A 13,426-nucleotide genomic window follows, 5' to 3' on the forward strand; every position below is an offset into this window, starting at 1 on the left:
ATGATTGCTTCTTATCTAAATCAAGGGCTCAGGCTGAGAAACCCTTCAGGATCAAACATTCAGCTCAGGTTATGGTCCTCGGTATCGTGGCGTCCGACGGCAGCAAGATACCTCCCTACTTCTTCAAGGCCTACAAGAAAGTCAACACATACGTCTACTACTAGGTCCTTAGGTATCATATCTTGCCATGGTTGAAGAGTACGTTCCCCAAAATATGGTGTAATGTATTCGTGTTTTTATACCCCTTGTTCTTCTTGTTCTCTTAATTTCTTGTATATATATATATATGTATTTAAGTACAGTGTTTTACTTAGTATAAATAGTCATGTATTTATTGGAGTAGGGTTTTTGTATTATAAAGAATACACATGTTCCTTTAATAAGTATTGTCTTATTCCTATAGTTGATAATATTGTAGAGAAAAACGCGTGCAAGGAGGAGGGGAAAAAAAAGACATATGGTATCATTGTTTAAAATACTGATGTGATTATCATCTGCCTGCTTTATTATGATTTTTGAGGGTATAACGAATGTATTTATTAGCAAAATGTTTAATGAAGATATACTACGTATAATTGACTTCCACGTTTTTTATCCATTACAGTAGATTTGAAAACGTCACACTCCATGAAATTGTAATTCATTATGAACCTTATTCTCAGAATAATAGCTAATGAAACGACAAAGTAGAGTATTTGAAATATATTTGAAGCTCAAAGTTTAAAAAAGAAGGCTTTAATTAAATATAATCTACATACTAAAAAATAAACCATTAAACATTTAAGTTAAATATACAAAATTAAACAATTAAAATCATATAACTATTAATAATAATAAATTATAAATACAGAATATTGAAATAATAGATTGATCCAGATAATTTTTTCTTGTTTTAACATCGGAATTCAGTTAAATATGTCATAACTTTAGGTTGCAATACACAAGCGAGACGTGGAGTTTAATCAAAAGATAATCACCCCTCTTCTTCATGTGGAAGTTGCTATATACAATTGTGCACAGGATAGATATATCTCTACCGATGAGATCTAACTAATTATTAATAATAAAGTAAATGTCAAAATCATAAAATTAGACAATAAATATACTAATAAATAAATTTTATAAATAAATTCATCGTAAAGATTTAGAGCAAAAGCTAATTATGTAGTAATGTCCGGCGATATTACTCCCTATTAAGAGCATCAAAAAAGATTTTTCCCCGTTATATAGGTATGCTTATATAACAACATACTATTATCATGATGGATATATACAATTGTTAATTATAATGCAACACCCAATGTAACTACCCTCGTTGTTGTGCCCATTTAAACAGTTGTTTTTGCCTTTTATGAGTTTTCTGAACACCATTTCTTGGAGCCCATCAACCATAGCTAAGCCTTTACTGATAAAAAAGTAATATTTATTGACTATGTTATATTGGAAAACCTAATTATCATACCCAAGTCTTAAAGCGAAGTAAGTAGTCTCAGACAAACTAGTTGCAAACCATCCAAAGCTACTACCCCCGTTGTTGTGACCATTTAAGCAGTTGTTTTTGCCCTTTACTGAGTTGTGTATCATAATTCTTGATATGTTTAGCTAAAATAAAATCATATTTTATGGTTAGATTTAAAAAATATTGAATACTTACTGTGAGATAGTACAAAATTCAGAGTTCCATTTCGATATTCGTAAATACTTTTTACTGATAACTTGATCATCATTTGGTGTGGATGACTCAAAACATTTTTATATGTATTTCTATATATGACATCAGTACCAACATCCTCCATTAATTTAATGATGGTTCCTCGGGAAGGGATATGTTTACCCTTGTATTTCTCCATAAATTTTTTGAACGTAGATGATTAGCAAAGGATAAGGTTATATTACATGCAATAAGCATCTTTGTGAGATCAGAGTTAATGTCTGACTTGATGTATTGATTATTAACTTGATTTTTTAGATGAATATCCATTCTCTTGATATGAGATGAGTATAATGAGTGGCGTGTAATTCTAGACAGGGGACTAAAGGCACATTTATATCGACAAATCCGACAAACCATCTGTTTCTCATCCGGTAAGTATTTTCCAAATTCCTGGGCCTCCATTTTCATAAATCCAGACAGAAGGCGACGTCATTTTGGGGATTTTATTCAGTTCTCTATCGACTATCACCATCTCATATTATATTAATATTGAATAATAAAGGCGGGAATGATAACGTTCATGATTGATAGAAGAAGATGTATATTATTTAATCAATGATGCCATAAGTAATTCTTCTTTTCTCCTCGCACGCTTTTCTATTCTTACCAAAATTATCACCCTTACTTATTCCTCAATGCCATTCCTTCTTCCCATTTCTCCCGGTCTTCCTGGATCTCTCCACCTATAAATAGTTTGTGTCTCCTCTCCCTCGTCAAAACGCAATATTGGCGACAAGGATGGGATCAGGATCACGTGACCTCCCTGCTGTGGGATCTTCGGCGAAGCTAGCCCTAATGGAGTTGGGTAGCCCTTTTTCGTCGACAGGGAGAACGCTCGTTCGTCTACAGAAGGGGGAGCAATACGGACTGTGCCTCAGTTTGGGCCTCGTGGAGGAAGGAAGATAACCATGGTCACTTACAAGGAGTGAGTGTGTGTCCGTGTCAGGTATCACATCATTAAAAGTGGATTTAATCCTATGAAGTTTTGGTTCTCTGTTGTTCCTACTCTTCCGTTCACATTATTGGATAATGAATGTGCAATGGTCTCTCCTCTGGATCATCCAGAGTTGGATGAGGGTACATCGAGCAAGATCGATATGTCTCCCAGGGACGAGCAGGGTGCTTGTGTCCCTAAAACCTCTATAAGGGTGAAGGTTATGTCTCCCAGGGACGAGCAGGGTGCTAGTGTCTATAAAACCTCGTTAAGGGTGAATGTTATTTCTCCCAGGGACGAGCAGGGTGCTCGGGTCCTTAAAACCTCTATGAGGAGTAGTGTTCTCCTTTCTCCGGTGTGCGTGCTGAGAGCACGGCACGTCTATGGATATAAATTGTACATATACAAGACCGAATGGTTTGTCCGTGCCTGGTTATGGATGGAGCGGATCAATAAGCTGCTATTCATAGAGCGGAACCTGTGTAAGCACCAGCATGGATTTGGTGCTTGAGGGGCTGGTTTAATGTATTCGTGTTTTTATTCCCCATGTTCTTCTTCTTGTTATCTTACTTTCTTGTATATACGTATTAAAGTACAGTGTTTACCTTGTATACCGGGTGTCCCGAAAGTCTTGACCGGTACCTTCGATGGCTTTTTCGAGGTTTCAGAGACTTTTTACGTAAATGTTGCGTAAATAAAAGTTAAAGACCGTTTTCAGATTAACAAGTTTTGTTTCAATAACATTTCAAAATTCATCATTGTTTTTGACATGGAGGCTAAAAGACATGAAGTAGCTGCTTTGCTTCGTGCAGGAATCAGCCACAAGAAGATCTCTGAGGCCACCAGCATGTCCGCCAGCACCATTGGCAGGATCAAGAGGAGGTTAGACAAGCCTCGAAGTAGGAGACCTGTCTTAAAGACCCCCCCAAGGCCACTAAGAAGAAGATCAGGGCCCAGATCAAGATAACCCCTCTTCTGAGTATCAGAACAATTGCCAAGAAGAACATGGGTAAGACTACTGCTGCCAACATTGTCAAGGACATTGGAAGGAGTCCTTGGTCTGCACCACCCGTCCCATGTTGTCCATGGCCAATATGGAGGCCAGATACATCCGATGCAAGAAGATTTTGAACAACATGAAAAGCAATGGGGACAGAATTCTCATTTTTTCCGATGAGAAAACTTTTACAGTGGATCCAGTCTTCAACCGCAAAAATGATTACTACATTAGCCTTAATGGTTATGTGGGATATGAGAAATATGTGTCCATGACCAAGCACCCAGCCAGCATCATGATGCTTGGAGTTGTTGGCTCAGATAGTAAAGCCATGCCTCCAGTCTTCTTCCGAGAGGGCTACAGGCTCACCTCGGAGGATTACATCAAGGTGCTCAAGCCCAAGGTGGTCCCATGGATCAGGAAGGATTATCCTGGCAAGAGGGTGTGTTTCGAGCAGGATGGGGCACCCGCACACACAGCCAAGAACACCCAGAAGTGGTTGAAGAAGAATGTGGAATTCTGGCCTAAGGAATTCTGGCCCCCCTCCTCCCCCGACCTAAACCCCTTGGATTTCAGCATCTGGGCGCACATTGAGAGGCAGGCAAGCAAAAAATGCCACAGCAGTACCAAAGCTCTCAAGGCCAGTATCACCGGTCATTTATTATAAGAAGTCGGAACTTGTACTCCATAGTTTAATATCAAATATATATTTTACATTAATTATATACGAAAAAATGACACAGAATAAATCTTTGAACTAAAGGCCTGGGCCAAGATGGACCTCACCTACATCAAGAACACCTGCTCCTCCTTTCGTCCCCGTGTTGTGGCTGTTATGGAAGCTAAAGGCCAAATTGTTAAAAACATATTATAGATTATAACCAAGCGAAGTTTTTTTATTAAAAACATTTCTTTGTATCTCTACTTTTAGTCCTTGTAGATCTTAATGAAGTTGGAAGTTAGAAATCAGTCAGGACTTTCCGGACACCCGGTAAATAGTCATGTATTTATTGTATTTATTAGAGTAGGGTTTTGTATTATAAAGAATACTCATGTTCCTTTAATCAGTATAGTCTTATTCCTCAACGCCATTCCTACTTCCCATTTCTCTCAGTTGTCCTGGATCTCTTCCCAATAAATAGTTTGTGTCTCCTCTCCCTCGTCAAGACGCAACATATGGCATCCCGGTCCACACGTCCAAGAAGATGCAGAGTTTCTGCAGGGAGAACATGGCTGCCTTCTGGCTGGCAGACTTCTGGCTCTCATCCTCACTCGAGGAGAACCCCTTGCACTTCTCTGTTTGGAGTGTCTCGGAGGGTAAGACGAACAAGACTACTCACAAGGCCATGATTGACTTGTCCTCGGACTACATCCAGTCCAGCTGTACTTTTGTTCGTCCCCGTTTTGAAGTCATCATTTAGAATGGAGGGGGACCTATTAAATCAAAGGTGTAGAAAATTGTTGAATTACTAACTTTAGATTCAAAAGTTTGCCATAAAAATTTCACAAAATAAAAATATGGAGAAGTGAAAACGACTTTTAAATTTTTGAGTCCTCACCCACGCGTTTTATTGCCTTCTGAAACAAGGAAGTTATGTTGGTGAACCCCGTAAATGATGCCAATGATAAACAATGATATTTGAATTAAATCAAAGTAATACGTACTATTAATCCCTATCAAATGGATAGTCTAGTATAACTATTATTATTATTTATTGGATCGATTAGGGACAAGGAATGTAGAATAATTAGAGAAAGATATATACTAGTCTTTCCATTGTAATAATTGATATATAGTACATAATATGGAAATAAGATTATATAGCGATCTAATAGCATATCTTTAGTACATATTAAGTTTTGATATACATACAGGGTGAGGAATAAGTTTGTGAAGATATGTTTTAGTTGTATGAATTCAAAATAAATATATTAATTTGTATAAACTGATCAAATTGTAATAGCGATTAATTTTAAAAAAAACTTTTGTTCGAAATAGCCACCCTTTGGCCAGATTACATGTTGCAGACGAAGAGGGTAGCACTGACTGATTCTTTCGAGGTTTTTGCTCATTCCTGGACGAGGACCCCCTCCAGAGTGGCTTTGGTGGGGGTGGGGCTTTATACCAGTCCTGGCCTGAAGGATGGATAACATAGAAAAGTCAATGGGATTCAAGTAAAAATTATTTTTGTAACAACCACTTGAAATTTTTTTTTCACTCATCCTGCACACTTTTTGCAATGGGAGAGGGTGATCTGTCTTGGCCAAAGATATAAAGGGCATCACCGTGGTTTTGTTTGTAGACGTGTTGGTTGATCTTTACACCCATGTTATTGAAAATGAGGGGTATCTTCTTCCTGTCCGACATAATACTGGTCCAGCCCACAACACTGGGCGGTTTCTGATACTTGGTGATGATGCAGTACTCCTAAGGGTTGCTGTCAATGATGTTGCCTCAAACACAGTCCTTTCGGGTGTAGTGGATGGCCTCAAACACGGTCCTTTCGGGTGTAGTGAATGGCCTCAACGGTGAACAAATTTTTCTTTGCTGTTTCTGCCCAATTGCCTCTTCGTCACCCCCATGTAATCCAGGCAAAAGGTGGCTATTACCAATAAAAGTTATTTTTTAATTAATTTATATTTCAATTTGATCCTTTTCACAAAAGCTTATGCTAATTAATAAATTAAAATATATTTCATCCTCCATTGCAAAATTAGGTATTCAAAGTATATATTTTTAATCGAAAATTTGATTTTAAGTTCCTATATTTGTTGGTCCTTAATATTAAGGCCAAAAATGATGGGGGTTTTTAAAACTTATTAAACTTGGTTGTTTAGGCCCAAAAAAGTGCCGGTATCAACAATACTCACATATTTTGAAAACACTCTATACATGTAGTATATTTTAAAGATTTTTACGCTCTAATAAGATATTATAGAAAAGTTAAAGTATATTTTTAATATTTGATTTAAATAACCAGCTGGAATTTGGTCATTCCTTTATAAATTGTTTAGCATTGACACGTATATTGTTTGATATAAGTGTACAAGTCATAGATATGTATTTTGTATTTCTTATGTTAATTTTATTTTGAGATGGGACTGAAACGATGTAGTTTAGCCCAAGGACTTCAAAAATATCTTTAACATTAATATCAAATAATATTTAGCTACAAGCAATTAGGCTTACAGTTTCGCTTAAATATCCGAGAGAGGTTGTCTATTTTTTTTTTTTTTTTTTTTTAAAGCGTTCATTTTTTTAAAAAAGAATCAAGTTTTTGAGAGAAAAATTATATATATTCATAGATTTACAAGGTTAGATATATGGTGATTAACAAAAAATTGTAGACCACAAATCAAGAGAAGGAGAAAATCCCAATATATTATTTAAGTTCATATAGGGTCGTGCTTCTACAATTATAACAAAGTTTGACCGCATCTAGATCCCACACAATTGCATTGTGACGATTTTTTGGGCTTATTTAATAGTATAAAAATTTTCGATATGACTTCCACGAGCCTCAATTATCCCACAGAAAAACCATTTAACTTAATAAAAGAAAAATATTAGTAATACATAAACGGTCCCAGATTTGGTAATATTGATTTTACAGTCAGTTTCACTGTTAGAATAGTGTTTTTGGGGTGGAAGGATTGTCCCTTTTGTCACCTAATGTATCGATGCCGGTTGTGGCCAAACAACTCCAACTTTATCTCATCTGACCAAAGGATAGTGAGCCAGAAGTTGAGTTCATCATCATTGTGGTTATTGCCATACTTCAGTCTGGCCTCTATGTGCCTACTCTTAAGCAGTGGAGTCTTTCTTGGTGCACAACCTTGGAACCCATTATTGTACAAAACCCTTTGTACAGTTGATCGTCCAACCAAAGTTCCTGTTGCTTTCAACCCCTTTTGGATGGATTTGAAAGTTGTTGTTGGACTCTGGGTAACCTCTAGGATTGCATATCGTACGTTTGTTGAGCTCAGCTTGGACTTCCTACCCTGTAAAGAAAATTCTTTACCTAGACAGTTTTTATTTTATTTGGTGATGATCCTTTGGACAGAGGTTTTGGGGATAGAAAACTTGATGGAAATGTCTTTGTAACTGTCACCTTGATTACGGCAATTGACTACAAGCTGGCATATGTCCTCACTACTCCTTGGTCTTGGTCATGTAGAGCGTTGAATAAGACAAGAAATTGGCTCATCACACTTTTATACCTCAGAAGATAGTTCAAGGAAATTTTTGATCTCTCGAGTACTTTATACAAGTCTCGTTAACCTTTCCAGACTTTAACATGATAAAAAAACAGAAAATGTGTATGTTATTTTCACCTTTTTGGAGGTGTATGAATACTTATGTAACAAGCAAAAAAAAATTTCGGGCCATTAAAAAATATATAATGTAAGTGGTTGATATTTTTAGTCAATAAACAGTAACTACAAAAACCAATAACAAAAAAAAAAAATATATATATATATAATCCTTCATGCAACTCTGATGGGATTATTACTCAATAATTGGAACTTATTCACAACTTAACAAGAACTAATTAGAATTCAACCAGTCAACATTCAAAGCACTCATTAGAGAAAAAGAATCATAAATAATTACAATCGACAACAAAATACTTAGTACATTTTTGTGTTAGTGAGATAAGTTATCGGATAGCTATATATCCACCCTCTATTATGATAATAAACATGAGCAGCTGACTCAGTAACTTTTTTCCATAGAGAATATATATAGTGACGAAGTTTAAGTTGATGGTGCTACAGTAGTGGATTACGAGTCAGCTGTTGTCCGGGGCAAAGTTATGTTATGAATTGAATCTTGTTAGCTTTTAATACTCATCGTTTATTAGTTATCATATGATCGGATGATAGATGAAACATTTTGGTTGAATAATTTACGTTTCAAACAAGCGCTATAAATACCGTTTCGAGAATGAATACAGTTATTTGAAAATTGAATAAAACATACTTAATGTTATTTATTTTTGTATTTTAAAAAATACATAGGAAAAAAAATTAATAAAAGTTCTAGCACATACATAAAACTACAATTTAAAATTAACAAAAATATTTTTACCAAGTCGTAGACAAAAATTTATTATTTGTTTGAATTAAAAAAGATACTATTTAATATGTCCATGGAAATTTAGGATTAAATATTGCATATATGGGTAATGCTAGCTTTCTAAAATGTCGTCAAATGATAGATGTTTTGTAACTTATGTTGAAAAATAAAATATAAAAAAAAAAAAAAAAGAAGTGAATTTTACACTTATCAGTTATTTTAACCTTAAAAAATATCACCTTTATTTTGGAAAGAAGCTAAAAGTAGCACAACTATGAGCCATTTTGGATACCAATTTGAATTATTTAATTCAATCACGGATGGATAAAGGAATTCTTTATAATATCTGTGCAATACAAAATTAAATAAGTGAATAGATAATAATAGTAAACATAAATGATAATTGCCACCACAACCTCTCATTCAAAATTATAATATATCATAACTCATATGTACATAAAGTTATATTATTACTATTCAAGTATATAAAGTACTGTATGATCACTTCATGTTTTCTTTCCTTTATAATAATAAATTTGATTGATTTACTGCTCCGACAATAGCTGACATGAAATGCTGCGATGACAGTACCCTTAAGCAATCTATAGTTATGTATCCTATGTATTTTCCCACAGCCTTAAATTCCTTTTGTCAAAATTAAAAAGATTTAGGAAAATAAATGTTTCGATAAATTACTATTTCATTTTTTTAATTATTTTATTATTTTTTTAAAATACATTATTATATTGTAATTAATTCCCATTTAACGGAAGTTTTCCTTTTAAATCACGCACCCTTCTCAATCCATTTAAGAAACGTTACATCTATGTTCTTTAAAAGAATATTTTGCTTTTACAGTATTCGGTCATGTTGAGCCAATAATTGACTAGTAACATTATAAGCTTTTATTTGTAATATTATCCAAGGAATACTAAGAGTAACATTAAAGGAGTTGTATTTTGGCGTCAATACGTTATGAGGGAACATTATTGCCTTAGTATTATTATGTATGGTATTGTGCTCTTTGATGTAGAATGTTGTGAATTGTGCTTTTAATTATTAGCTATTCATATTATTGTTAAATTCAAGTATCTTGACCCAGAAGGAAAAGGACAACAGGCTGATGAAGTCAACAAAATTGCTCAACAAGCTCAAGCACCCAAAGCAGCCCGGGATGCTGTGGGTTTTCCCTGATGAAAAGAATTTCTGTCAAGATCAGAAGGTCAACAAGCAGAACAACAGGTGGATAGCCACCTGCACCAGCCATGTGAGGAAGGTAATGAAGACCAAGTTCCCTGCAATGGGCATGGTGTTCGGGGTGGTCAGCAGTGAAGGTCATGTTATGCCTCCCCACATGTTTGAAACGGGTATAAAGGTCAATACAGAGGTCTACCTGGATGTTATGGAGAAGGTGGTTCTGCCCTGGATCCAAGGTGTGGCCGGAGACAGGCCCTGGGTGTGGCAACAGGACTCAGCACCCTGCCATGTGTCCAAAATCTCCATGCAGTGGTTAACCGAGAACTGTTATGACGATCGTAACCAAGGAGTTGTGGCCTCCTAACTCTCCCGACCTTAATACTTTGGACTATTTTGTCTGGGGCTATGTCGAGAGACATACTAACAGACATGCCCATAGCACCAAGGCCAGCCTCATGGACTCCATCAAGGAAGTATTCGGCAACATGGACAATGAGAAGGTCAGAAGAGCCTGCGGCCAGTTCAGAGGCCGTTATTGATGCCAACGGTGATTATATCGAATGAATGGCTACTCTATACCTATATACTCGTCATAGTTTTGATTTTCAATAAAAAAGTTAAAAAATATAAGTATATTTTGTGTTGTTTTTTGTAGAAAAATATTTTGGCGACAATTAGATCCCCGCTCCCTGTAAGTAAGAAATCTGAACCACCAGATTGAATTGAGCTTTTCTCTTGGAAATACAAAATTGGGAGATCGATGACAGGGAGTCCTGGAATTGCTTCATAATGAATACACTAGTGATGAATTAATTGTTGTTTTATAGAGTCGAAATAACATTTACATAACATAAAGTTCGAAAAATAATAATTACTTCAACTTCGAAATAGTGTAATGAATAAACATAAAAAAAGATTTAAAAGGTAAACTATTTATTGTTGTAGTCATACATATTACAACTCCATTATATATATATTTTTTTTTTAGATACTTATTAGTTGTTGGATTGATGGCTTGATTTGTATCAAAGATTTGTTAAAGAAGACCTTAAGAGTTGTATTGGAAATGACTTATTATAAACTCTGTATGTGGCAAACACTTGTTACTGGATATAATTCCTCTCTAATTTAAGGTATTGATTTGCCGAATGGTCTGTGTTGTTTTTTATACTTAATTTTATTTTTTTTATCAATAAATCTAAACGAAATTGGTGGGAAAGGCTCTTTTATTTTGCCCTGGGATTGGGGGTATTGTTATTCTGAGTAGTCTTGTTACTCTCGCGAGGCTACTAAGCAAATTAATCTTACACTGCCCACTTTAACACACATACTTGTACAGGGAAGGCAAAACCGCAGTTACTTCTATTTTAAAAAATTATCTTATTTGTTGGCTAGTGCCTGTGATTAAGTATAAATACTTTTGTTTTTTCCATGCTAAAAGTTACTAGTTACATTGCATTTTTTTATATTCGTGGTTTTAAAACTTTTAGAAACTTAATGATATTGTTATAATTTTAAATTGGAAATAGGAGATCTCTTTTAAATTTTTATTGAATAGTATTTCTTTCTTATTAATTAACTTTATCTAGAATCACTGTTACTTAAAGAAATAATCATCTCAGAAATGTTGACCTCTTGTTGCTCGGGATGTAGAACGGGCTATCGTGAATCGAAAAGACCTTAACATAATTCTGTTTCTGCGACAACTGAATCAAAATATCCCTTACCTACATTTCTAGAGAATAAAGAACTTATAGGAAAGTGGCTTAAGTCCATACATAGAAAATAAATTCCTTAATAATGTGCTCCGGTTTGCAATCACCATTTCCATGAATCATGTTAGCAGTTTGAGTGGAAAGATACAAATCCTTCATGATCTAAAGGTAACAAAATATTTATTTAAAGCGTCGTAAACTTAAGTATAATCCAATGCTAACTATTTTCCCCCATTCTTCTGCATATTTATTTGTGTTGCCCACATCAAAAAAATCTACATCAACATATACATCAAAAAGTGGAGAGAGGTAATTAATTTCATTGAATACATTTTGAGCAATATAGTAGACCTTATTTAGAATTGAATACGTCGAATGCACTTTTCGAACTTTCCGCAAATCTGTTGGACAAAAAATAATCTAAATTCGTTCTCCTTTGCAAAAATTAACTTCAACCCTATCGAGAGGAGATTAGGAAGGTATAGACAATTAGGAGAAGGCAACTATTTTATTAATAGTACTCCATTTTTGGAGGCAGAGAAAAAAATTCGTCTATCATTGCTTCTAAAATCACAAATTAATTCTTTAAAAAATCTTAAGATAATTTTTTTCTTAAAAACGGAATATTTCAGGAAGTAAACTCTATTTTATCATTAATGCCTTCAGACTGTTTGTTTGGATCTACAGTTTTGTGTTGGATATGAATGGAGAATTCACTATCTTAGCAGATATTCTGTATTTTATCTCATTAAAAAACTAGTATGAGATGTTTGTTCAACGTTTCTGTTGGTGAATGAGCCTATAAGTATTCAATTTGAAGATGACGGACTTGAAGAAGAATATAAAAAGTTTTTTATGGCATCAAAAGAGGTGACTCTGCAAGCCTGGCGACGTAATGTACCGAGTAGTCCATGAAAATCTGAGCACTTTGAATGTTAAACTTCAACAAGATATCATTTATTAATTAATTAATTATGTAAATACCTAGATGTGTGTCTGAGCTCTCTTCATCGTTAAGGTAGCCGCCCTTAGCGGCAATGATGCCTTCCAGTAAGGGGGGGGCAGAAGAGTCTTGGAAAAGAGGAAATTGGTTTCTTTCATTGCTGGGGTCAAAATTATAGCTATCTGGGAAGTCTGGTGTAAACCCCAGAGATATCATACATTGGTCCTCATGGACTTGAGAGGATTGTACTTGACTGTTTCTTCCAACTCTTCCGGCTCAATTTTGGCATTTTTGACAAAGTCCTTCTCCCTCTCCAACGTTTTAGACTTGCTGACGGTGAAGATGGTGGTCCTGGAGACGCCCAACTGATTGGAATGCGCCAATGGAAATTCGTCGATCATGTTCAAGTGGCATTTTCTCCATTTGTACTTAAGCTAGAGAGTTCAGGTTTCTTTTGTTTTGTAACTAATTGTTTATGCTTTAATATATCGAAATATGGATTAATTTAAATCACTTCACCTTTATTAAATATTGAATTAGTAAGTGTTCAGATTTCAATGGAAAACGCAGTACCTCCTATGTAGTCTTATACATATTTTACTCACGTATGTCTTTAAAAGGGAAAAATTTATCAATTTCACGTCATTGCTACTTTAAAAAATTTGTATTCAATACCCAAGTATTGCGTTGGCGAAGTCATCCACAACTATTTAAACATTCCCCAATTGAACGATGAGCTGAAAAAAGTAGCTCATCTCATTTCACTTTTCAGCAGTCTCTACACCCGGCTCTGGGAGTGTATGAGGCTATCAACGAACTACATGTCACAATGAGAGGAATATAAAG

The 13,426-nt window shown here is 35.0% G+C and overlaps 2 long non-coding RNA genes across 4 annotated transcripts in view; both read right to left on the reverse strand.

The window, feature by feature from the left end:
- Positions 1-689: 689 nt before the first annotated feature.
- Positions 690-13,426, reverse strand: part of LOC121128982 (uncharacterized) — a 41,133-nt gene continuing 28,396 nt past the window's right edge. For 2 of the 3 annotated variants that reach the window (XR_011783571.1, XR_005868319.2), the window contains exons 3-5: positions 1,655-5,079; positions 1,463-1,602; positions 690-1,405 (exon numbers count right to left, since the gene is read on the reverse strand). This is a non-coding gene — a long non-coding RNA (uncharacterized lncRNA). The remainder of the gene's footprint in view (positions 1,406-1,462; positions 1,603-1,654; positions 5,080-13,426) is intronic. The other variant, XR_011783572.1, reaches the window with a different exon arrangement.
- On the reverse strand, positions 5,626-9,593 carry LOC139907158 (uncharacterized). Its single transcript, XR_011783574.1, has 2 exons — positions 5,844-9,593; positions 5,626-5,781 (listed from the first exon to the last, which is right to left on the reverse strand). It is a non-coding gene; the product is annotated as an uncharacterized lncRNA (long non-coding RNA).

This window comes from Lepeophtheirus salmonis, chromosome 14, assembly GCF_016086655.4.
Source record: "Lepeophtheirus salmonis chromosome 14, UVic_Lsal_1.4, whole genome shotgun sequence".
Taxonomy (NCBI): Eukaryota; Metazoa; Arthropoda; class Copepoda; order Siphonostomatoida; family Caligidae; genus Lepeophtheirus; species Lepeophtheirus salmonis.